Source organism: Felis catus, chromosome B1 (genome assembly GCF_018350175.1).
Source record: "Felis catus isolate Fca126 chromosome B1, F.catus_Fca126_mat1.0, whole genome shotgun sequence".
Lineage (NCBI taxonomy): Eukaryota > Metazoa > Chordata > Mammalia > Carnivora > Felidae > Felis > Felis catus.
The window spans coordinates 34703356-34730495 of record NC_058371.1 but is presented as its reverse complement, the minus strand read 5'-3'; the positions used below and the strand labels follow the sequence as shown (position 1 = coordinate 34730495).

The 27140-nt window shown below is 45.3% G+C and overlaps 1 long non-coding RNA gene across 4 annotated transcripts; it reads right to left on the bottom strand.

Moving 5' to 3' along the window:
- Positions 1-152: 152 nt before the first annotated feature.
- LOC102901730 lies at positions 153-27051 on the bottom strand. Of its 4 annotated transcripts, none has more exons than XR_002155738.3 (4): positions 26902-27051; positions 17063-17178; positions 13170-13282; positions 153-403 (listed from the first exon to the last, which is right to left on the bottom strand). It is a non-coding gene; the product is annotated as an uncharacterized LOC102901730 (long non-coding RNA). The 4 variants fall into 4 exon arrangements; XR_006596463.1 differs by lacking the exon at positions 153-403 and adding an exon at positions 9747-9808; XR_006596464.1 differs by lacking the exon at positions 153-403 and adding an exon at positions 9823-10073.
- Between the last annotated feature and the right edge of the window lie 89 nt (positions 27052-27140).

The window sequence follows — 27140 nt, the reverse complement described above, 5'->3', positions numbered from 1 at the left end:
AACTGCCACAAATTTATTTTGTTCTAGTCGGTTTTTAAAAAAAAAACTTTTTTTAATGTTTATTTATTTCTGAGACAGGGACAGACAGAGCAGGAGTAGGGGAGGGGCAGAAAGAGAGGGAGACACAGAATCCGAAGCAGGCTCCAGGCTCCGAGCGGTCAGCACAGAGCCCGACGCGGGGCTCGAACTCACCGCGAGATCATGACCCGGGCTGAAATCGGACGCTTAACCGACTGAGCCACCCAGGCGCCCGGTTTGTTTTTTTAATTGAACAAGAAGCAAGACTTAGTCTGGAAGCTTCAAGCCCTGGCGCAGAATTGCAGCTCGAGGGTGCTTTGGGGTCTCAAATCGTCCTCCGGGACACAGCCTCAAGCACGCAGCCTCTGGCCTGGAGAGCTTCTCTCTGGAAGAAATGGACCCATCCGTGAGGTGTGGCAGCGGGCAGGACTCCTGGGAACTGTTGGCTGTCAGCTGGCTGCTGCTAGGTGTCTCCAGGCCTGGAGCCCTGCGCAAGGCACTGAACAGCGCATCAGATCCCATCCAATTACCACCTGGTTTACAGTAAATACGCCTCCAGGCCCAGGGGCCCCAAAGCCAGCTGGTGGTGGTGGAGCCAGAGCCGGCAGGCGCCCAGGAGCCAGCAGGCTTTTGGGAGAGACGCTGTTTCCTCCTCCCTCCCCTCCCCTTCCTACCTCCTTCCCCTTCCCTCCCCTACTCCGAGGATAGGCTTGAAGCTAACACGATTTGGGAAAGGCCAGCCTCTTTAAGAAAAAAAAAAAAAAGCACAAAATTAGGAAATAAAATTTCACTACGGGACTTCAAAAGGAGTCCATGTAAGTGAGGGGCTTAACCTTCACAAGCTTTGTGGTAGATGCACCTTTAATCTTGATTTCGGTTTCCATCATTTCCATGAATTTCCTGTTTTTGTTACGTATGTACTCCTAAACGATATCAAGTGTCCTTTTACACATTTTTGAGCTTTCTATAAATGATATGCTCTATGGTATTTGTGTGGAAACCTGTTTTTTACTTGTTGTTTTTTTTTTTTAATTCAACATATTTGGGAAATGTATCCATGTTGATATGTATAGCTTTAGTTTCTATAAATTGCTATATACTATGCCACGGTATAATTATCAGAACTTATCCATTCTCCTGTTGCAATTTTTTTTTTGTAAAAAAAGCTGTACGACAAAAGTGGGTTGTAAAAAAAAAAGGCAGGGGGTAAAACAAACATACACGCGGCAGAGCAAGTAAATCAGTATCATTTTTCGGTAAGACTCGAATAGAACTAGGTCAATAAAACATGATTCAGAAAAGAATCTAGGAACAATACAGCAAGTTGGTGTATGACACAACACTTCAAGTCCCTGGGGAAAAGTAAACTATTTAATGAATGGTATCAAATCAGTATTTATATGTAGACAAAATAAATGAAAGCAAGTCTCTACCTTAGATGATGCACAAAATTATACTCTAGATGAATTAAAAACCTAAACCCTCGAAACGAAAGTTTTAAAGTAGTAGGGGAAACAAGTAAGGGGAAATATCATTACACTCCAAGGAAAAGGGAGACCTTGAAGAGGCCATGGAAAGCAAAACTCAAACAGTAAAACGCTAAACAACTTGAGTTCTCGAGTAAATGTTACCTAACTTGTAAATGAGAAAAAGAACTGTGCACTTGGCCCCTAAACAACACAGATTTGAACGGCATGGGTCCCCTCATACATGATGTCTTACAGTACAGCACTATATGTGTATTTTCTTTTTCTTTTTTTTTTATGTTTATTTATTTTGAGAGAGAGAGAGACAGCATGAGCGGGGGGAAGGAGCCGAGAAAAAGAGAGAGAGAGAGAGAGAGAGGGAGCCCCAAGCAGGCTTTGTGCTGTCAGCACAGAGCCTAATGCCATGCTTGATCTCATGAACCGTGAGATCATGACCTGAGCTGAAATCAAGAGTTGGATGCTTTACTGACTGAGCCACCCAGGTGGCCCTGTATTTTCTTATTCTTGTGATTTTTCCTAACATTTTCTCTCTTCTCCGTAGCTTACTTTATTGTAAGAATGTAGTAACAATAAAACGTAAAATATGTGTTAATCAGCTGTTTACATTATCAGCAAGACTTCTGGTCACCCACAGGCTATGTATCAGTAGTTAAGTTTTGGGGGATTCAGATTATATGCAGATTTTCTACTGGGGACGGAGGAAGTCCTCACTCCTGAGCCCTGAGTTGTTCAAAGCTCCACTATATAACAAAAGATACCCCAAACAATATTAAAGGCAAGCCAGAGGCTGAGAAAATTTGCAATACATGCAACAAAGAATGAGTATAACAGATATATTAAAAAAAAAACACCCAACCTTTAGAAAGATGAGCAAAGGATATGAATACACAATTCACATAAGAGGAAATATAAATAGCCACAAACCTATAAGAAGACACTCAAACAGTTTTTGTCAGGCAAATACTAATTAAAACAGCGAAGAGAGTGGTTTACACCTACTCCAACTGGCCACTTTGACAGGTCTGGAGGGCAAAGGGTCACTGAGACTGCTGGGACACTTCATATGACCCACAGCCACTTTGGAGGCAACGTGGGCATAGTCTCAGATCCAGAATTTCCCCTTGTAGAAATTTAAAATAGAGAGACGTGGGAAAAAATATATAAGACATTTATTGCAACATTGTTTGAGGTAGTGAAAAATTGTTAACAATCCTAAGGGTCCACTAAAAGCGGAGAGGATGATTAAATATGGTATATCCATACAATGGAATACCACTCAGCAGTTGAAAGGAATTAGTTTGGTTCATAAATTAACGCGGTTAGATTTCTAAAACATTGATAAGGTGCAATAGATGATTGCTAAGTTGCACAGTCTGATGCCTCTTATGTAAAAATAATCCACAAAATATGTTATAGATAATTATAAAACTCTGGAAGGAAACACACCAAACTCGCAAAAGTGGCTGGTCACTTAGATAGAGAGAAGGGCCTGGGATTATGAGACATGGTCAATGGATGATTTGGTTTAATATATGATATTCTGGTTTTCTTTAAAAGATGCCTGTATTTATGTATCTCTTGTTCAATTAAAAATAAAAGATGGGGGGGGGGGGTGCCTGGGTGGCTCAGTCAGTTAAATGACAGACTCCTGATTTCAGCTCAGGTCATGATCTCACAGTTGTGAGATCGAGCCATGCTTCGGGCTCCTAGCTGGGCATGAAGACTTCTTATGATCCCCTCTCTCTCCCTTTCCCTCTGTGCCTTCCCCCTCTCCCTCTCTCTCAAAAAAAAAAATAAAATAAAATAAAGATTAAATTAAATTAAATTAAAAGATTGGAAGGATTCATGTTTGCAGTCCTAACTCTTAGAATGAAACTATAAGTGATTTCTACTTCTTTTTTTTCTTATCTGTATTTTCTAAAATTTCCACAATGTTGATGTATCACATTTGTGATAAGAACACAGTCATTTTTTATTTAAAAAAAAATTTAAGTAATCTCTATATCCAACGTGGGGCTCAAATTCACAACCCCGAGGTCAAGAGTCACATGCTCTACCAACTGAGCCAGCCAGGCACCCCAAATACAGTTATTTTTTTCAAAGATTGATGAAAGCTTCAAAAATTCTTAAAAAGTTAGTTTTAGGTTACCTGTATTTTTTTTTTTAATTTTTTAATGTTTATTTGTGAAAGAGACAGACAGAGTGTGAGCAGGGGAGGGGCAGAGAGAGAGGGAGACACAGAATCCAAAGCAGGCTCCAGGCTCTGAGCTGTCAGCACAGAGCCTGACGTGGGCCTCGAACTCATGGACTGTGAGATCATGACCTGAGCCGAAGTCGGACGCTTAACTGACTGAGCCACCCAGGTGCCCCAGGTTACCTTTAAATATAAACCTCCTCCCCCGGACTTAGACACACAGCACTGTGTTTGGGAAGGATGGCAGGTTTTATCACAAAATTAGAAAAATCCCAAAGTTTGGAAGTATAGCAAAAGGTTCTAGGATTCATTTAGCCAAGCCTTGTTCAAGAGATTCTAGGCAAATGGCTCTTGCATTCTACTCACCAATGTTCTGTTACCCAGCACACTGCAAGGACTTGACTTGACTTACAACTTACTGACAATAAATATTTAACTACAGTTAAACATAGCTACTTTCTGGGAGTGAGTTTTCTCAGATGGCTGAGGGCATATCCTTTTAATGTCTTTTACATTTTTTTTTTTTGTATTGTAATGAGTTGGAGTAGAACTGTTTCTAGAATATTTTATCTACTTCTCTGCCTTTTTAAATAGAACACAGAACATCTAGTTATAGCTTTCCCAGTGTTGCCATTTCCCAAGACTGCTGCAAGTTACCCCGTCAGTTTTCTGTCTATAGCACCCTCTTTCCTTCTAATCCGCCATGAATTTAGAAGTTAACTTCTTGGAGTTCTTTGTAAAATAATCAGCCTAAGAGGCTCAAGGCTCACACTAAGAGGATTCCCTAAAATAAAAGAATGCACCAACTTTATGCCATCTTTTGAACTGAAATTAATTTTAGTTTTATTTTATTTTATCTTGTTTTGTTTTTTACTTCCTTCTGGTTTTCAGTGGTGTTCTCAAGTGATGGCTTAAGTCTGGAAGGTGGGACAGGTGGAGAGAAAAGAACAGCGTCACTCATTGCCAGGGTGATCTCCATCAAGGGCAAAGGTTTTGCTATTGGCACAGGGTTCTTGCCACAGAAATGAGGCCAAAAGATGAAATGTCTAAAAAGCCCTACACTGAGACCGAAACCGGAGTCACACAGCATCTGCTGTAAGAGTCTGTGGTTGGTGCAAGAATTTCCCAAGATACAGCAAGTGATCATTAATGACGTCTTTGTCAGAAACAGCCTGAAGCAGCCGAGAAAACTGGGAGCTGGGAGGTGGTGCGGGGGCAGAACTATAATCTCAGGCCTCCTTTGGGCAAAATCGGCAGGGGGAAGGTGAGAGGACATAAAGCAGGGCCGCCACGCTCAAGTATCACAGATCGAGACCTTTCTTAACGTGTGGGTCTCTGCGCTTTGCTCTTTCTTCTTCATGCTGCTGTGACCCAGAGGGCTGGTGACTCACCACTAGATCCCGACCCTCTGAGTGCAGGCAGTTATGGCTCATTAGATGCTAACTGCACTGGTGGTGAGCAGATCTAATAAAACCACGTAAGAGAAAGTGCCCGGTGCCTTTCAGGAGCGCTGTCACTCAGAAGAGCGCAGGGCTGTGCACGTTGCCCCTGCGATGTGTCCGTGCCACGGAAACTCACAGAAATCCTACCACAAGGAGACGGCCTGTTCCCAAGTCGCATCCGGGGGCTGCGATGTTCATCTCTGGCCCTTGCCGTTTGCCAGTGTGGTTGCACTGCGTGTACGCTGAGGATGATGGCCCCGGGGACAAGGCATGGGAGCCTGGGACGGACGGGCCGCCAGGGTCTCCCGGCTTCTTCCTCTCTCTGTGCCTCAATCTTCCTTCAATCAAAGTGGAGCTTCGCCTGTTGCCCTGCCTCAAGTCTAGCTTCCCGAAAGGTGAAAATAAATCACGCCTGTGGACATGCTCAGAATTACGCGAGGAGGAAGGGGATGGTGTTTGGGGGGGGGAGTATTGTGTTCAGGGGAGTATCCTCAAAGGTCTAATCCTGAGTGGGAAGTCGGGACAAAGCTCTGTGGTTTGCTCACTGGTCCTCTTCAGGGTAAAGCTCAGCCTGAGGGTTGCCCATTCTAGCTTTGGAACACCCACAGCCTTGGGAGGCCACGGTGAGCATGCTTAAATTTGTGGAATATTGGCCCTGGAAAGGACCCGAAAGATCAGTTCCCCCATTCTACAGACAGCAGTGGAGGCACAGAGAGGTGAAGGGACTTCTGCAAGGTTACACGGCTACTCCTACATCCAGGCCTTCACTTTATGAGCCCGGTGTCTTTTTCACAGACTTTCTCAAAGTGGAGTCCTCTGAGATTTCTTGTCCACATCACCCCGTGTATAAATGAGGGCACAGGAGAGATGGTGGGTGTAGAGAGGAGAGTTGCTGAGAGATTCCTGGGTCCTACCTGAGACCCACTGAATTCAGAATCTCCGAGAGTGGGACCTGGGAATCTGCATGGTAGCACCAAGCGATTCCTAGGCAGTCCTGCTTTGTTTCAACAACACCTTGAAGTGTTGCTTCTAAATGATCTATGTAGAGTAGCTACCATTTATAAATGGCCTCCGAGAGAACACAAAAAGGACACAGACTGCTAGTGGTCACTGGACAAAGCCGTGCCCTCAATTAGCCACCGTGTGTGACAGTTAGCTTTGTGTCCTTTAAGCCACAATCACGCAGAGGAATGTTCTGAACAATCAAAGCAACTCGGGAAACACACAGACCTCATGTGGCGCGTTTAAGAGCCTTTCTTCTCCCGGGTCCTGGGACGGGTGTGCCCGCCTTGGCAGGTCCCCCCGGCTTATCTTAGCATACCCACCACCTCTCGGAGACATCTGGCTTCACACACGTGTCTCTGGCCTGACAGCAGATGGTTTCTGATGGGCTGAACCCATCCCTCTCCTAATCAACCAAAAAGGACCTGGCAGGTCCACAGGCGATAAATACAGCTGAGATCTCCCCTGTAGGAGCCCCTTGGGAGGTTGAAAATGGAATGCGAAGAAGTGATGGGCAGGCCAGCAGCTTCCACTGAGGGCCCACCAAGGGCACCGTGTACAACTTCCCTGCTGTTCCTACACTTCCAGACACAATCACGCAGAAAGGCTGTGGGACCCAGCTGGGTCCCTGGGTACTCTGTAATGGCTTGAACCTTAGGGAAGATTCTCCTTGGGTGCCCATACACCTGACTGCTCCTTGTCTGTCTCCCAGCAGGTCTCTCCCCACCCCTCCCCACCCCACCCCCCGACTCCAGACAGCCTTGGCTGCTCTCTCCTGCTTGCCCGTCCAGGTAGCACGAAGCAAAGACAGAGCCAGGTTTCAAGAAGGGGCCCATGAGGGGAAACCACTCATTAAAAGACAAACCTCATGTCAGCAGTACCTAAGGGTGTGGCAGGACAGGACAGGCCTGCAGAAGTTTCCTGCAGTCTGCATTTATATTATACTTTTTGAAAGCGTTTTGGCTTGAGAAAAGGTAGGAAGGGCTGTTGGTTTTAACTTCTCTGAGAGCTGCAGTAGAAAATATGCCAGGGCTCCAAGAGCGCAGGGGTCCGGTGTCCCCAACACTCAGTTCATGCCTAGCACTAAGAAGGTGTCCAAAGATGATGTGTCAAATGCATAAGCCACGGCCACTTCCTGCTGAATGATACTCACTAAGGTGGTGGTGACTGACCGCACAGTCCAGGGTGTGGGCCACAGAATCCCAGGCTCAGAAACCCGCTTTTGTTGGTGCCCCAAGGGTACTCTGACTCCTCAGGTGTTTCTGTATTTATCAAACACTCGAGATTAATGTGTGGAATGAGGATGTCAGGTCACCCGTGAATTTACACACTGAGAAATAAATGCGCGGGGGCCTTGCACGTTCCAACTCCATAGGCAATCCCTGTGGAAACCCAAAGACGACCCGGATGGTGACTCTGTTGAGCACAGAGCCAGAACCAGGGCATTTCGATGAATCAGACATTTTTTGACCTCATAATAGGTTTCAGGCCTTTACAGAACCATCCCACCAAAGGCAGAAATACCGGTGTGCCGTCGTCATTCACGGCCCTGTGGGTCCTGGCATCAGAGAGCCTGGCAAAGGATGGGACACTGAAGGTTGTTCCCTCTTTCTTTTCTTCATCTCTGTCCAGACAAGTGCCGCTGACGTTTCCATCTGTGAGTCTGCTTTTACTTCTAGACTTGAACAACCCTTTCTGATTAACCCATTCCTTTCCCCCTTAGCTTTATTGAGTGATCACTGATATGCGGCCTTGTATAAGTTTAGGGCATACAGCATAGCGACTGGCAAGCATATATTATGAAACGTTTACCACAAGAAGTTAACAGCCATCATTTCACGTAGTTACAAATAATGTGTGTCTTCCTTTTGGGATTTACTCTACTAGCAACTTTCAAATAGACCACGCGGGGGTCATTATGGCCATCGTGTTGCGTACAACAGCCCGAGTACTTATTTCTCTCATAACTGCAAGCCTGTACCTTCAGACCATCTTCCTCCAATCTCCCCACCCCCTACCCTGGCCTCTGGGAACCACAAATCGAGTCTCTTTTTCTGTGAATTCTGCTTATAAGTGAGATCACACAGGATTTGTCTTCCTGTGTCTGACTCACTTCACTGAGCATAATGGCCTCAAGGTCCATTCCTTTTTCTTTTTTTTTTCAAGTTTATTTATTTATTTCTGAGAGAGGGAGAAAGCACGAGCCTGAGTTGGGGAGGGGCAGAGAGACAGAGAAAGAGAGAGAGCGTTTTGGGCACGGGGGTGGGGGGGGATTCCAAGCAGGGTCCACACTCAGCACTGAGCCAAAAATCGAGAGTCTGATGTTTAACCGACTGAGCCACCCAGGCGCCCCCTTTTTTTCTTTAATTGAAATATTGCTATTTTCAACCAATGATCAGTCAGATTTTATAGACCCGGGCAACCTCTTCTCTCTTTCAAATGACTGCACACCTCTGGCGTATTGTGTGTAGATTTTCAAGTTTAGCACTCAGAAGAAAGTGAACTGTTCCTCATTGCCAAAGCCTTGAGGATCACCAAGCTCCCAGGTACTGACGGCCGCCGTAAATCAGGCTTCTAGATAGATCAGGTTAGGGAGTTTTGTTTTACCTTCTCGCTGACCCTCTCAGTGCTGTGCTGTATAGTACCAAGGGCTTAGGTGGATGTTGGTGAGAACCTCCAATGTCAGCTAAGGAGGCCACTGATGCTGAGGAAATCCCTCTCAGTAGGGGCTCAGAGTGGAAGAGTGTAGTGGGCACAGATTTGACCCACCCTGTTAGTGACCATTCCCTCCCCTCCTTCTCTGCCACTTTCTCTCCCTTTCTCTGGGGACTGTCTGACCAGCCTGAGGAGTCTCCGCTGTCACTTGGGAATGGACATTTTCGGGCTGTGAAATTTACCTCATGGTGACAGACAAAGCAGCACCCAAAAATCACGGGGCACAAAAAACTAGAGTCAGAAGGAAGCTGGGGGCGCCTGGGTGGCTCAGTCGGTTAAGCGTCCGACTTTGGCTCAGGTCATGATCTCACAGTTCATGAGTTCGAGCCCCATGTGGGGCTCTGTGCTGACAGCCCAGAGCCTGGAGCCTGCTTCGGATTCTGTGTCTCCCTCTCTCTCTCTGCCCCTCCCCTGCTTGTGCTTTCTCTCTTAAAAATAAATAAGCATTAAAAAAAGAAAAGGAAGCAATGGTCAGAAAGCACCTAGAACAGTGATCAGTGATCAGCACTTATTGGGTACTTGTTGACTTATTGGATATTTGTTGACTGACTGGCTGAATGAATTCTTGAATAGTCCAACCAGCTCCTTTTAGAAAGGAGGAAACTGAAGGGGGCGGGAAATGCTGATTGGTTCCAAGTGCCACAGCAGAGCCCTGGCACCTGGGGCAGAGTAGGGACTTGAGTCTCAGCTCTGCATTTGTGGTATCACAACAGTGGCAACTGGATAAATCAACAGCAGCAGGGGGTGGTGGGAAGGGAATAAGGGTGACACTTAGGGATCATAAAAAGAGTAAAATGATTTTAATGTTTATTTTGAGAGAGACGAGACAGCAAGAGTAGGGCAGAGGGAGAGACAGAGAGAGAGAAGGAGAGAGAATGAATCCCAAGCAGGCTCCGTGCTGTCAGTGCAGAGCCGAGGTGGGCCTCAATCCCACGAACCGAGATCAAGACCTGAATGGAAATCAAGAGTTGGACGCTTAATCGACTGAGCCACGCAGGGACCCCTAAAACGGTTTTAAGTAATCACAGAAGAACCCAACCAGCAACAACCTCAAAGCTTGCCCCTGTCTTCGGGCCTTGATCCCACTGCCCCTTGAGCTCTCTCCTCCATTCCCAGTTTCACGCAGCATTTTCCTGGATGAGGCACCATGATGTTTTGCTTCCACGTTAAGTTTCTTTCTCTCTCCCCCACAGTCAACATACGTGATCACGAATTCTGTAATAAGTAACACTCTCACTGGGTCCAGCTCCCCTTAAAACACGCCTTCTTTCCTCTTCACCATCAAACCCCTTGAAAAGCAGAGCCTAGACCTGTACTGCTCAATGGTCATCACCAGCTCCATGTAGCTGTTAAGCACTTGAAAGGTGCCTAGCCTGAATCGAGATGTGCTTGGCGTATAAAACATACAGCGATTTCAAAGACAATATGAGAAAGAATGTCAAATATCTCATCAATAATGATTTTGGATAAACTGAGATGAATAAAACATATTATGAACATTAGTTTCACCTGTTTCTTTTCACATTCTCTTTTTAATTTTTTTTTTCAAGATTAGATTTTTTAAATTTTTGCGGGGAGGGGCAGAGTGGAAGAGACTCTTCAGCAGGCTCCACACCCAGCGGGGCTCGATCTCACAACTGTGAGATCATGACCTGAGCCGAAATCAAAGAGTCAGACGCTTAACCGACTGAGCCACCCAGGCGACCCCGTTTTTTAAATTTTTTTAATGTTTATTTGTTTTTTGAGAGACCATCAGAGTGTGAGCAGGAGAGGGGCAGAGAGAGAAGGAGACACAGTTTCTGAAACAGGCTCCAGGCTCTGAGCTGTCGGCACAGACGCAGCGCTTGAACTCGTGAGCCACCAGATCATGACCGGATCCGAAGTTGGACGCTTAACCGACTGAGCCACCCAGGCGCCCCTCCTCTTTTTACATTCTTAGTGTGGCTACCAGAAAATTTGAAATTACATATGCGGCATGCGTTGCATTTTTATTGGGCCCTGCTGGTCTAGACACTGCTTCAAAGCATTTAAAGACTGTAGCAAGTATAAAGCACAACGCTCATAAAATTAAAATGGGCTTTGAGTCTACGCAAGAGCTTTTGTTCTCAAACCCTCATTTACAATCAGCTTTCAAGTAAGGGAACGTGGAAGTTGTGGCATGAGAAATTGGGAGGGAAATAAGAAGGTCACTTGCTCATTTCCCAGGAAAACTGACCCTTCAAGGGCAATAATGGTACAGCCGATGCCGGTCCAGGCTTTCTGTCTGTCATAAGACATCCTGGCCATAGCAACACCCTCAGAATCCGTTCGAGGTTGTGCCTTCCTGCGGGCAGCTTCGTGCCCTCTGTGACTGACTGGGGATGCCCACGTCGGGCATTTGAGGTCCAGGGCAGAGCAGGAAAGAGCGCGAGGCAGCATGGAGTCACTGGAAGAGCCTGAGATAGCATGAGAAGTCATGAAACCCTCTAGGTTTCCTCCTACGCGTGGTGCAGTCAATGTGCTGTAGCACGTGCCGGCTCTGGAATTCCTGCCCTTCTTCCTTATGCTTAGCACATGGGAAGCCTTGAGCAAGTGACTGGAGGTCTCTTGGCCTCAGTTTCCTCACTTGTAAGGTGCAGACTATGGTAGTCATGCCTTATGGAGTGGTGTAGCATCCATAAGCTAATCCGTGCACAGCAAGTGCCCCATAAATGTTAAAGCAAACAGACAAGAACTGAAGGACCGAGGGATTGTAAGGGCTCTCCAGTCCAACTCCCACCCAAACTCAAGAAAGCCCCTTGGGGTGCCTGGGCGGCTCTGTTGGTTGAGTGTCCGGCTTCGGCTCAGGTCATATCTCATGGTTAATGAGTTCAAGGCCCGCATCGGGCTTCAGTGCAGAGCCTGCTTTGGATCCTCTGTCTCCCTCTCTTTCTGCTCCTCCCCCATGCATGTGCGTGCTCTCTCTCTCCCAAAAATAAATCAACATTTAACTGAGAACAAACTGAGGGTTGATGGAGGGTGGGAGGGGGGAGAAGGTAGGTGATGGGCATTGAAGAGGGCATCTTTTGGGATGAGCACTGGGTGTTGTATGGAAACCAACTTGACAATAAATTTCATCTATTAATAAATAAATAAATAAATAAATAAATAAGCATTTTAAAAAATGCCCCTATATTTTCCCTGATAGCTAGCCGCTGCTTATTCACTGCCAGTGGTGGAGGCTCAATGTCTCGCTGTCTCCTTGTTTGTTTTTCAATTTAACTGTTTTTGTTGTGGTAAAATTTATAGAACATCAAAGTAACCATTCAGTACACTTAAGTGCAGTAAGTATATTCACTGTGTTGTGCAGCCTTCCCACTGTCTGTCTCCAGAATTTCTCATCATCCCAAATGGAAACTCTGTGCTCTTTAGACGATAACTCCTCTGGCTCCTGTCCCCTTGAGCCCTGGTAACCACTGTTCTTCCGGTCTGTGTGGTTTTTGACTACCGGAGATATCTCGAATGACAGGAATCCTTTTGTCCTTTGTGACTGGCTTATTTCACTTACCGTAATGTCTTCAAGGTTTACCCGTGTTGTGGCCTGTGTCAGAATTCCCTTCCTTTTCAAGGCTGAGTAATATTCCTTTGTATGTGTGGACCACATTTTGTTTATCCATTCATCTGCTGGTGGGCCCTCAGGGTTTGAATGTTTCCTGCCAATTCCTCCACAGAGCGAGCGAAAACCTGCCTTTCTGTGACTTCCACCCACCCGTCCAGCTCTGCCCTTGGGGCCCACGGCCTGAGAGTGGCCCACAGGAATCCCTGGATTTTTTTTTTAACGTTTGTTTATTTTTGAGACAGAGAGAGACAGAGCACGAACAGGGGGCGGGTCAGACAGACAGGGAGTCACAGAATCCGAAACAGGCTCCAGGCTCCGAGCTATCAGCACAGAGCCCGATGCAGGGCTCGAACTCACGGACCACGAGATCATGACCTGAGCCGAAGTCGGATTACTAACTGACTGAGCCACCCAGGCGCCGCAGGAATCCCTGGATTTGAAGAGAGGTCCTGAATCCTCACTGCCAACTCCTCAAAAGCTAAGCAGTCTCTGGCTATTTCATAATTTTCAGATGCTTTGACATTGTGGTGTCGGTCTTTAGACCCACTTCAATTTAGTGATCTGCTTCCAAACAGGAATTATCCTCAACTCACCTGAGCTGAACTGTATTCCAGGACTACAACCTCTCTTATCTCGACCCTTTACTAACACAGCCAAGCAGCACATTGCCTTTTTTTTTTTTTTTGTCAGCCATATTTCCTTGATTCATTTATTGAACAGGTTTTATTGGGTACCTTGTAAAGGTGAGGCAATTCAGGGCAGTCATCTGGAGCTTGAGCTCCAGAGCCAGACTTCATAGATGCCATCGTTCATGTTTCTTGATTTCTCGGAGCCTCAGTTTCTTTATCTGTGATATAGTAAAAATCGAACCCACCTCATTGGGTTGTTGTACTCATTGAGTGAATTAGTGCATGTAAAACATTCGAAGTGTGCCTGACACTCCATAAATGTACTATTTCTCTGCACAGGGCACTGTGCCCGGAGCTGGGGGCACAGCAGTCAGCCAGGCAGACCAGCTATGGGCTTTTTGTGGTTTGTAGTCTAGTGAAATGGTCGGACAAGTAAACCATTACATGACAACTAGAATTTATTCATGGGCAAACGTATAATTAAAAGATATGTTTTTTAAGTGGAAATAAATCCCAGTTGCCCCACAGCATATCAAGCCTTATGATGAGAAAATTACAGGGTGATATAGGGGCACAAAAGTGGGGCACCTAACTCACCTTCATTCATTCATTCATTCATTCATTCATTCATTAAAAATAAATACTTATTAGGTTCCTGTCATGTGTTAGGTACTATCGTAGACTTTGAGAATGATCAGCGGACCAAAAAAAAAAGGGCTTTTCTCTTAAAAAGCATATGTGATATTGGAGGGAGACAGACAAAAGCATAATAATAAAACTATAAGTAACAAAAGTCACATTATGCATTAATAATTGATAAATACAACTATGTTGTCTATTGGGAGGTAGGCTGGCATGATTCTTGGTAGACAGGGTTTTCTAGATAAATGACAGGGAGGACTTTGGGATGACTCCTGGGTTTCAGCCTGAGCAACTAGAGGTGAAGGTGTGGGATCAGGATGGCTTCCCAGAGGAGGTGACATCTAAAGGGGGGCTGGAAGGACAAGTGGAGGCTATCCAAATGAAGCGTGCCAGGGAAAACGCCCTAGAAACTGGAGCTTGTGCCAAGTTCACAGACAACTACAGAGTCATGTGAAGATTCAGCAGTTCAGGGGTGCTCTATCCTGTTCAGCATACCCATCCTGTTTAGGATTGAAGTGCAGCATTTTACGTTTTTAGAGATTTTAAAAACAACCTTGACTTTTAGCATTCCGGGAAGCCATTCCCCCGGTATTATGTCTTCTAAGAGGTTGATAAGTCTGTTGTATTCCATGACTTTTTCTAGTAGCTGACTTTAAAAAATAGTTGAATTGAACCCGGTCAAGGTCAGAGTCCTGTGTCACACCTCCCTTCTTGCTGATACAGGCCCCATTTAACCAATCCTTGGGGGACAGCTGCAGATCAACCCGACCGCACGATAATCTTACACGGCCCGTACTTCTCCATCTGACCCCCTAATAACAGCCCTAAGAATCAAATGAGATAAGATGCGTAAAACTGCCGGAAAGTTCTCCAGAGTGACACAAGTTGCCATTGTTTACTATGACTTGGCCACCAACCTCTGGGAATGGAGACACAACAGGGGCTAAGTGAGCATGCTGCTGTCACAGAGCAGATGATGGGAGGGTTTCTACCTTTTCAAATGTGCTGCAGTAAAACATGCCTTACTTGCACCAAGTTAATGAGTTCCGGGAGACTGCTCTGCTCTTGAAGTCACTTTTGTGGGTGGGAAAGCAATGGTGAGAATTTGAATTGGTCCAGTTTAGTATTACGTTGAAATGAAGCCTATTAAATTTAGCAAGTTGTGTTCATGCCCCGATTTTATTATGCACTTGCATTCATCAAAAAACACTCTGATGAAAATTTTATACACTTGCATTTTAGTGGGGGTGGGGGAAGAAAATACTTAAAAAGCAGAACCAGCTGCTGCCTAAGAGACAGGAGATCTTTGGTAAACATAAGCATTGTATGAAATATGTCCACGGTTACAGTAAGAGACGACAAACTTTTATCAAACATTGAAGGGGAACTGACATTTTTGAATACGCACACACACACACACACACACACGCACACATATACTACTTTATATAACTTCTGTTTTGATCCTATGATGTAGGAATTCCTGTGCCCATTTTATAATTGAGAATCTAGACTCAGAGATGCTAAGTAATTTTTCCAGGGACGTACAGCTAGGTAATAAGTGCTAGTCGGGATTTCTGACTTCTAAGTTCACCTTTTCTACTATGCCCTGCTTCCTCTTCAATAGATTGAGCACATGTTTATTGCTCTCCTGTTACGAGCAGGGTGTTTGGAGCCTCCTGTGGGCTAGTTTATGGGTATATAAAAGAGTATAAGCCAGAAATTCTGCTCTCCAGGGACTTTAGAAGGGGACTAAGGTGTGTACTGAAGCAAAGCACAGTGCAAGGTAGTAAAGGATAAATGTCATGTGGGTGGCGTGGCAAACAAATCCCAGGAAAGTTCAGTGGAGAGAGGTATGTGTGGGCTGTCAGGGTCAGGGAAGGCTTCCTGGAAGAAGTGACATTTTATTTATTCATTCACATCATTCATATCATAGCTGACTCTGTGCCAGTCATAAGCACTGGGAATGCAACTGTGAAGATGTGACACCCAGTGTCTGTTCTCTTGAAGCTTACAGTGTGTGTGTGTGTGTGTGTGTGTGTGTGTGTGTGTGTGTTAGAGAGAGACAGACAGAGAGAGAGAGAGAGAAGGGAGATAGTGGGAAGGCAGAGAGAGAATAAACAAACAAGATAATCTGACAGAGCAATGGGTGCTATAAATTTTTTACAAAGTGATTGGGGGCTGGTTTGGATTGTTTTCTCTAAGAATGAGGCATTCGAGTTAGACGTCATCCATTCTTACCACTGCCCAACATTCCATTGTGTGAACACACTAGAGCTGATTTGTCCATTCTGCTGTTGATGGACATCTGAGTTGTTTCCATTTGGGGGCTGTGTGGCGAATTGTGCTGCCATGAGCATTTTGGTACATGCACATTTTGTACGTTTTGGTACTCAAAGTATACATTTCTGCTGGGTATATATTAGGAGTAGAATTGCTGGGTCAAAGGTTATGTGTATGTATGTTCAGCTTCAGAAGATGCTGTCAGACAGTTTTCCAAATTGGTTGTATCGGTTTAGTTAGTTTTAAAAACCAGACTGAAATTACTCTTTCTGATTATGTTGACCAAATAGTCTGGTTTTTGATAACCTGTCCTGGGTAGGCAGATTTCTTGGGAAAAACTGTTACACGGCTTACTGCGGCCCAGATAGATTTTGCGAATTACATTTGGGCTAACTTGAGAAGGATGTCTTTCTCATATCAAGTGAGTTAATTAGTAGAGTTTCATATTTTTCCTACTAATTAACAAATTAATTAATTAACTACTAATTAACAAAGCGAAATGAAACACTTCACCGTTTATGTGCGGTGGGATTTTCCCATAGTCCGGAGCTTTAATTTAGGGAAAACACACCTTCCAGGTTATTCTAAGCATGACCAAGTTGGGAGCCTCGGATATTGGTACTCCCCCTCCCAAGATGATCGCTGAGGGGTTCAGACTGGCTGTTCTCCGAGGCCACTCACTGGGCCCTTTCCCTCTACTCTCCATTTCTGAAGGGGACTGTGGAGATGGAAAATCTAGTGGTTATCCTTGGTTAACACTTCTCCTTGATCTGAGAAACTCGAATACTAACCCAGCCCCTGCTTTGTTCACTAGTGACTAGGGCACTTTTGTGTGTCTTTCTTATTTATTTATTTATTTATTTACTTACTTACTTAGAGCATGAGCAGGAGAGGGGCGGAGAGGAAAGGGAGAGAGAGAGAATCCCAAGCAGGCTCCCCACTGTCAGCACAGAGCGTGACCTGCGTCTAGAACCTACGAACCGCGAGATCATGACCTGATCTGAAACCAAGAGTCAGATGCTCAACCACTCAGCCAGCTGAGCCACCCAGGTGCCCCTTTGTGTGTCTTTCACCTGTAAGTTCACAATTGGTCTGCAAGTGTTCTCCAACAGCAGCTGAAACTGAGGTCCACCCTTGAGACGCACGTGTGATTAAAGGTCAGGAGAGACACGCCGTGCATAACAGGATACTATGGACAGAGAAAACAAATATGAAACTCAAATGAAAAATCACAATGTTGGTGCTCCAATTTGCAAAGGGGCTGCTTTGCTCCAGGACAATTCTTGGAAGCAGCAGGTATCGATTTAATTAATTCTGATCTGTCTCCAAAGCACACGCTTTCTGTATCTCCTATATTCCCTTAAAGACCCTTCTGTGCTCAGTAGTCTACTTGAGGTGTTTGAAAATGGTAACTATACTGTCCAGAGGATCACGATCTCTTATTCAGGAGGTACAGAGCTCAGCATAAAACTCACGTGTGGAATTTGGCAAACGTGGCCATGTGCTAATGTGCTGTGTCAGACAAACCTGGTCAGAGTGGAGGACTGATGACAATTGATTTCTACAGAACAGGCGTCTGAGATATGACTAATGGCAGCAGTAAATCTTATCAGCCTCAGGGTTTATTTCAAAGGTGTGGAGTAAAAGAATACTGGATGAAACACCCGGGTTTGGATCCCAGTTCTGCCATTAACCACTTTTGTGTCCTGGGACAATCTGCTTTACCTTTTGGATCTCTTTTGTTACCCGTGAGATGAGATTTACGGCCTACATCCTATTCTTGATCTCTTCCAGTTCCTGGGCTTTGTAACTTCATGTTCCTGGAAAGTAGCGACCTAATTTAGCATTTGTGACATGTCCTTTGGAAGAAAAGGAAATGCCACTTTTTTTTTCTCTTCTTCACAAACTGTGTTCAGAGCTATGCTCATGTGAAGTGAAGGATGTGCTTTAATTTCCTGGAGACCATGAGGGTCTGCAATATTTTCATGTTATGTAAGAATATGGAATGTTTTTGAAAGAAACTCTTACTCCTTTAACAAATATTGATTGCCTACTCAATTTACATCCTCAAGAACTTAGACTGTAGGGGGAAAGCTAAGACATGGCTACTAGAACTACGATGCAAAGTGAGAGGTAGCGAGGGGCACCTGGGTGGCTCAGTCGGTTGAGCATCCGACTTTGGCTCAGGTCATGATCTCACGGTCTGTGAGTTCGAGCCCCGCCGTTGGGCTCTGTGCTGACAGCTCAGAGCCTGGAGCCTATTTCGGATTCTGTGTCTCCCTCTCTCTCTGCCCCTCCCCGGCTCATACTCTGTCTCTCTCTCTCTCTCTCTGTCAAAAATAAATAAACATTAAAAGTGAGAGGTAGCAAGAGCGATGAAGAAAGCATGAAAGTGACAGGGTTCAGCTCACTTCTTCTGGGTCAGATAAGGTTTTATGAAAGCAAAGCTGTCTGAGCTGAGAAATGAGTACTGTTCCAGCAGGTGGAGACATGGAGAGTCTTCCCTTAGAAGAGGAGGGACAGGGCCACAGGTTGACCAAGGTTTGGGTATGGAAAGCAAGGGCTGGCCATACACAGGGTGATCATATGTCCTAGTTCGCCCAAGACAGTTTCAGTTTATATTTTCTGTCCTGGTGTAGTTGTTAATGGCGCCCCCTTTTCACTCTCAAAAATCATCCCAATTTGGATGATAAACTATATTGTCACCATAGCTATAAGTGATACTCTTTAAGAGGCCAAATATCCACATGGCTAATAGGATCTGAGAGGGAAAGAAAGAGAGGGGTATTACTAAACAACCAGTGGGTCATTGAAGAAATGAAAGAAGTCAGAAAATACCTTGAAACAAACGAAAATGAAAATACAACTTTCCAAAATCCGTGGGGTACAGCAAAAGCAGTTCTAAGAGGGAAATTCATAGGATACAGGCCTACCTCAAGAGACAAGAAAAATTCCAATTAAACAATCTAACTAAAGGAAGTAGAAGAAGAAGAACAAACAAAACCCAAAGTTAAAAGGAAGGAAATAATAAAGATAAAAGAGGAAATAAATGAAATAGAAACTAAAAAAAAAAAAAATAGGCAAGAGCAATGAAACTAAAAGCTGGTTCTTTGAAAAGATAAAAAAAATTGATAAACTTTTAGCTAGACTCATCAGGAAACAAAGAGAGAGGGCCCAAATTAACAAAAGCAGAAATGAAAGAGAAGTTACAACTGACACCACAGAAATACAAAGGATCATAAGAGACTGCTATGAACCATGATACGCTAACAAATTTGAAAATTTTAAAAAAAATGGATAAATTTCCGGAAACATACAACCTCCAATATTGAATCACAAAGAAATGGAAAATCTGAATAGACTGATCACAAGTAATAAAATTGAATCAGAAACTCCCCAAAAACAAAAATCCAGAACTGGATGGCTTCACAGGTGAGGCCTATCAAACATTTAAAGAAGTTAGTACAGGGGTGCCTGGGTGACTCAGTCGGTTAAGCGTCTGACTCTTGGTTTCAGCTCAGGCCATGATCTCACAGTTTGTGAGTTCGAGCCCCAAATCGGGCTCTGCACCGACAGAGGGGGGCCTGCTTGGGATTCTCTCTCTCTGTCTCTCTGTCCCTCCCCTGCCCATGCGCCCTCTCTCAAAATAAATAAGTAAACTTAAAAAAAAAAAAAAAGAAAGAAGTGAGTGCATATATTTCTCAAATTATTCCAAAAAATTAAAGAGAAGGGAATGCTTCCAAACTCATTTTTCAAGGCAAGTTATTACCCTGATACCAAAACCAGACAAAGACAACACACAAGAAAGAAAATCATAGGCCAATATCCTTGATGAACATAGATGCAAAAATCCTTAACAAAATATTAGCAAACTGAATTCAACAACACATTGAAAGGATCATAAACCATGATTAAGAGGGATTTATTCCAGGGATGCAAGGTTGGGTCCACATCCACAAATCACACCACATTAACAAAACAAAGGATAAAAATCATATGGTCATCTCAATAATTGCAGAAAAAAGCATTTGGCAAAATTCAACACCCATTTCTAATTAAAAACTCTCAAAAAAGTGGGTATAGAAGGAAGGTACATCAACATAATAGAGGCCACGTATATGTGTAATCTAAAAAACAAAACAGGGCACCTGGGCAGCCCATCCGGTTAAGCATCCGACTCTGGATTTCAGCTTAGTCATGATCTCGTGGTTCATGGGTTCGAGACCCACATGGGGCTCTGCGCTGACAGTGCGGAGCCTGCTTCAGATCCTCTCTCCCTCTCTCTCTGCCCTTCCCCTGCTCGTGCTCTCTATCTCAAAATAAGTAAATAAATTTTTAAAACTGTATCAAAAAATAAAAATAAAAACAAAACAAAACAAACAGAAACAGACTCCTAGCCACAGGAAACAAACTGTTGACTACCAGAGTGGGGAGGGGTGGGGGAGCAGGCAACATAGGTGAAGGGGATTAAGAGGTACAAACTTCCAGTTATAAAAGATTCAAGTCACCGGGATGTCACGTACGGCAGAAGGAATATACTCAATGATATCGTCATAATTTTGTGTGGTGACTGATGGTGACTAGACTTAAGGTAGGGATCATTTTGTAAAGTATAAAAATATCAAGTCATTATAACGTACACCTGAAACTAGTAAGATATCGCGTGTCGGTTAGACTTCAATTAAAACAAGGAAAGAAAAAGAGAGGAATCAGGGATGACTAAGCTTGCCAGCTGGTTGCCTGGTAAATTACAGATAAAAATGGCATCAGAAGGAGTGGCCAACCAGAAGGAAAGATGATGAGTTCAGTTTTTGATCAGAGAGATAGAGTTGTCTGCACACCAGTGACCCCAACCCCTCCTTTCACAGGTAAAGGAAATGGGGCAAAGGACATTAGGACTGGAACCTAGGTCACTTGCCCCTCTTTGCAGCTCTCTCTACCTCATTGTACTGAGTTGAATAGTGTCCCTCCTAAATTCATGTCTGCTGAAAACCTATGAATGTGACTTTATTAGGAAGTGGGGTCTTTGTCAGATATAATCAAGCTAAGACGATGTCATACCGGCACAGTATGGGCCCCTAATGCAATATGACAGGTGTCCTTATAAGAAGAGGACAATCTGGATGGTAGACATGGAGAACACAGGGAGAACGCTATGTGACATGGAGGCAGAGATCCAAGTGATGCATCTAGAAGCCAAAGAAGGTCAAGCATAGTCGGGAGCCACCAGACACTAGGAAGAGACAAGGACGGATCCTCCCTTAGAGGCTTTGGAGGGAGCGCGGCTTTGCCAACGTCTTGGTTTTGGATTTGTAGCCTCCAGAACCGTAAGAGAGTACAGTTCTGTTATTTTAAGCCACCCAGTTTGAGGTACTTTGTTACGGCAGCCCTGGGACACTGATACACCTCCTGAGCTTTCGGTTCAGGTGGGATATTCAGATGTCACTGTCTGGGAAACACAAGAAAATGTGGGGCTTGAGTGCAGAGGAATGGTCAGGATTAAAACAGAGCCAGGGTTGGGAGTGGGAAGGGGGGGAATAGAAGAAAGGACCACAGGGAAGAGGAGAAAGGAAGTCTGAGGAGAGGGTGCGGAGAGAAAGGCAAGGTAGAGAGGAGGCAGAGGGCACTGCTGGAAGGGCAAGAAGAGAGCGGAAGTGAGGGAGGAATTTTAGAGGAAGCAGAGGTCAAGAGGTCAGGACTAGACCAGGCTGATTTGGAACTGAGGTCACTGGTGACCTTTTCGAGAGCTCCTCTGTTGGAAAACCGCAGGGGTTAGAAACCATGTGGAGGCTTCAGGAGTGAGTGCATCGTGAATATGGAAAGACAAGGGGAGATGATTCTTTCAAGGACTTCCGGATGGAGGGAGAGATAGGGCAATCGCTTAAGGTGTAAAGCAGGGGAGAGGGATTTTTTTTTTTAAGCCATGGAGAGTTGAGTCTATTTATGGAGAAAGGTGAGGAGAGGGAAAAACTAACAGATGGAAGCTATCACAGTGGGCGGCTAATGGATGGTCCAGCATCCACCCACGTGGACACACAGACATGGTACTTCTCGCCCAGAATTTAGCCAGTGCTTTGCTTCCAATGGGGCCTCAGCACTCCTCCGCCACAACCCCTGTCCGGTTCTGGGGCCCCGAGCCATTCACTAGGGCATGGGCTCTTGAGTAGAGCAGGCATGGGGACAGTGCATAGACGGTGTGGCCTGCGATGTGGGGAGGGGGCAGCTGGCATGGTTGGGTCTCCTCAGTGAAAGTGCGTGGGACAGCTGCTAAAGAGGATGGCCCAGGCATCCACAGAACAGGAGTCAGGGGACTGTCCCACAGCGGTGGGGCCCAGCCACATCACATGGATGATCACCGGTGGACTCCAGCAGTAGAATCTGCAGAAGTGTGAACAAAGGGCAGGCTCTCGAGAGGTAGAGCAGGTGTCAACACTCCTCTCCCAACCTGCCGATTCAACCCCTAGCTCTGACCCTCGCCCATCGCCATCCTTTGAAAAGAAAAGCCTGGTAAAGTGAAGCAGCTCTGTGTTCTCTGGGCCTGATGGCTCTCTCTCACTCCTTCCTTATTGGACATGGGGCTGTAGAGGAAGGCTAGCTTTTTGCCTTCATTTCTTCTTCCATCTTATGGGGAGATTCATCCCAAAGGATGAATCACAGATAGAGCTTTTAGGAAACACGGTGCTGAGCTTGGGAAGGCAAGAGATTCTGGGAATACGGGGCCATATACGTATAAGAGGGAGGGATCCCTCCATTTAGAGGCCCTTGCAGCCCTTCCAACATATAAACTTGACTTGAAGTGAACGGATAGGCGGATGGGTGTACATCAAGAAAAACAAAGACAAAATGCACAGACCCCATCCTGGTACCAAACCAGCTCCACATGGTGTTCTAGGACGCATCACTCCAAGGCATGGAGCCTCGTCCCTGACAAGTGTGTCCCCGGTGGGAGCTACAGCATTGGCTGAAATCGGGATAGGATCGTTAATATGTCTGTGTGTTCCATAGGTGGGCAGGTGGATGCCAGGGCTGGAGCAATTATTGTGGAAAAAAAAAAAAAGAAAAAGGAAGATTCTGGAGACAGACTGGACCTCTTACCTCTGTACTGTTAACTCCTTTCCATTTCTTTCCCCTCAGTATTCCCAAATTATATATACTTGGCCATGGGATTTTATTTTTTACAGGCATTCTTTTTAAGTTTTTATTTATTTATTTTGAGAGAGACAGAGACAGCATGAGTGGGGGAGGGACAAAGAGAGAGGGAGAGAGGGAATCCCAAGCAGGATCTGGGCTGTCAGCACAGAGCCTGACGCGGGGCTCAAACCATGAAACAGTGAGGTCGTGATCTGAGCTGAAACCAAGAGTCAGACGCTTAACCTACTGAGCCCCCAGGTGCCCCTTTATTTTTGTCTGTGTTTCATTCGCCACGTGTTAAGTAGACGTGAAGCATGCCGACCAGTGGGCAAGAGCCACACAGATCCATGACGTGCTCTTCACCATACAGTCTCTGTGGCTTCCCCTTTCTAAATGGAGCTTGGATCCCAGTTAGGTTAGGGCAGTATGATGACATCCTTAGAACTTCAAGACTCAGGAACTTTATGTAAGAATCCAGTGGAGTCGGCGTGTCATTTTGAGTCAACAGGCCCACCCTAAAGGACAGGATCACTGCTCTGCTCCCAGGTCCCTATGCTCCCTCTTTGTTGACAGTGGTGGCCAAAGCACTGGGTGATGGCGTCTGGGATGTCAACTCCCTCTAAACAGGCCTTCACGGCGGTCTAGGACCGGGGCTGGTGGCTGTATTCTGACGTCCAGGAATGGCTCCTTCATTATCAGACCCTTTTGCTAGTATATACAATATTGTTAGAGCTGAAACCAAGGCTGGGCCTCCAGGGAGAACTCTCAGATCCACATTGCCTAACTGGCTTCCCAAGGGAATCTCCACCATGTGTTGGTAAGTGAGGAAGGCCACTTACGGGAGCTATGGTTCAGGGATCATTCCTGCTGCCACTCCCATTGCCACAATTGCTTCTTGACATCCATGGATCCGGTGACCAGACACTGCTGTGCTGTTGCAAGAGGAAAGCTATTGCCCACCCCAGCTGCTCCTGGCCGGAGCGTTTATGACCTCGCGAGGCATCAGAAAGCATCAAAGAAGCAGGAAGGTGACTTCTGTCTCCTTACTGCCTCCCAGATCTCTCCAGTTCATCTAATTAGCAGAATCAAACTCACATCTGGCCTCCTAGCTGCAAGGGTCTGATAAATGTGGTTTAAAAATTTCTGGCCACTGCAGTACAAGAAGGAGTTTAAGATGGATGCTAAGTGCCAAACCACCATATCTTCCTTACATGATGAGAAAAAGTATTGAATACTTATAGTAAATTTTCCAGATTCTCTAAACGGCTCTAGCTTAACATTTATTTAATGACATTTTTAAAAGTCTGGTGTCTCTGCAAAACTGATGCACATAAGGGAAGGGAAACAAAAATAATATAAAAACAGGGAATGGGACAAAACAGAAGAGACTCATAAATATGGAGAACAAACTGAGGGTTACTGGAGGGGTTGTGGGAGGGGGGATGGGCTAAATGGGTTAGGGGCATTAAGGAATCTACTCCTGAAATCATTGTTTCACTATAGGCTAACTAATTTGTATGTAAATTTTAAAATATAAAAAATAGGGGCACCTAGGTGGCTCAGTCGGTTGAGCGTCCAGCTTCGGCTCAGGTCATGATCTCACGGTTTGTGAGTTTGAGCCCCGTGTCAGGCTCCGTGCTGACAGCTCAGAGCCTGGAGCCTGTTTCGGATTCTGTGTCTCCCTCTCTCTCTGCTCCTCCCCCACTCATGCTCTGTCTCTCTCTCTCTTTCTTTCTCTCTCTCTCAAAAATAAATAAAACATTTGAAAAAATTTAATAAAATAAAATAAAATTAAAAAAAAAAAGTTCAAAGAAAAAAAAGTCTGGTGTCTCTGAAAACTATGGGCATGTCCACATTTGCCAAGATTCCTCTTAATCATCCAGAGGGTGGCTTCTCTCCACCAGCATCACCATTGCCAAGTTCAGAAGGCTTCTCATCCATTAGGAGACTGTCTCCTAAAAAAGAGTGCTCTAGTTTCGTTCTTTCCACTTTTTAAGTTATAGAGATAATAAAAAGCATTATTTAGGCCTGAAAAATACAGTAAAAATACCTACAATCCTACGTCACTATCACAATGACCACTTCACTCAGTCCATGTGCATATTTACATCTTTGTAAATGTCATCTTTATATAATTTTGTTTTGTTTCTTCACTCAACATTGTATCATAATCACTTCTCATCTTATGGTGTAATGTAACCACAATTTTTAATGGTCCCATAATAGTCCACTAAGATACAAATTATAGTTTACTCATCCATTCCTCTCTAGTGGAACATTTCAGTTGTTTCCAATTATTTAGTACTATAAATAATATTTTGAAGGAGAGCTTACGCATATTAAAACTTTTGTGGCACATTGCCAGAAGGGACAATGGGTCAAAAATATGTATTGGTTAAAAAGTATCATTTAAAATTCTTTTAAAAAAATAATTTTATTTCAGAGAGAGAGCGTGAGAGAACATGAGCAGGGGAGAGGAGCAGAGAGAAAGAATCTTAAGCAGGCTCCACAGCGCAGAGCCCGACATGGGGCTCGATCCCCGGACCCAGGGATCATGACCTGAGTGGAAATCAAGAGTTGGTCATTCAACCGACTGAGCCACCCAGGCGTCCCCAAAAGTATCATTTTTAAATGACTATCAACAGCTTTTGATGAACGTTTCTTAAAAATCACCTACAGTAAAAACAATTTTTTCTCTGGTGATCACTAAACAAAGAGCTTGCTTCTTCTACCTATGACATCCTTAGCACTCATCTTGGGGGCTACTACTGGCTGCTACCCAAAACAGGAAACTGGTGCCCTTGGCCTTTAAGTCTTAATTGACAATGCTCACATCGCTGTACCTAAAACCCCTGGGGGGGGGGGCTGGGTTGCTGTGACCTGAATCTTGGAACCAGGGTGAGGGCAGAGTCGGTGCAGATCTTCAGGATCTCCCCCACCCTTTCCTATCTCTCAAGGCACAGCTTTCCTGACCAGAAGGCTTCCCGGGATAAGGTGTCTGGTGCTTCACAAGTGCCAGGTCTTAAGCCCCAGAATGAGCACATTTAGATATGCAGATGCCATGCTTTCATGGAGGCTTCCAAAGACAGGTCATTCTCCTACTCTCTGATTCCTCCCCTTCCCCCAGACAGAGCAAGACAACATTGTTTAGGTTGAAATAAAGCAGCCTGGTTACACTTGAAGGAGTCCGTTTCGGATGAGTTTAAGAACCAGGAGAGCAGAGTCTTAAAAGGCAGGTAGACGCGATGCTGCAAGATATTACTCGGGGCCACTCTGCACCCCACCCAGAGATCAGCCTCTAAAGACCTTCCAGGCCTGTCAGTCTTGAGGAAAACGTGCTGAAAGGCGTTCTGAGGACTACCCATGCCTTGATCAGTCCAGGGCAAGGTGGCATTAGCCTCTTCGTGAGAATAAAAGAACAAATTTACCCCTATATTACGTGTTTCAGTGAGAGAAAAATTTTTGATGAAATGGGCGCTCTCCCCAACAAAGTAGCTTAGCACAGGCCCTTGAGTCTAAACTCTGTCACCTCCACGGTGTATGCCCTCGTGTTGCACAAAAGGAGGTGGTGCTCCAGTGACACCGCGCAATGCGTCCTCATTTCTAGAACTTCACTCCACACACACACACACCCGCCCCGGGTGCCCCCCTCCCCCATCCGGCCATCATAACTGCTCCATAGATGGCATCCACAGGAACTGTCCCCACTCCAGGCCTTAGGAATGCCAACGCGTGCTGAGTAACACTGTTTGCAAAACTCCGGGCTCTGGGGGAAGATTACCAGTTGTTCCTGATCTCCCTTCAGCCCTGGGCACGTCCCTCTTGCGGTCCGGCTGACGCTGCCCAGTGACCACCCGCCCCCCTCCGCCCCGCCCGCCCCAAGGGCAGCAGCAGCAGCAGCACCCTGGAGGTAGTACAACTTCCCGGGACACCCCCATGTCTTCTCTCGCCCCCGTCCGGTTGCTTGGAAATTTGCACTGGACAGTGACGTCACACAGGAAGGCGGGTCCCCACTATCCC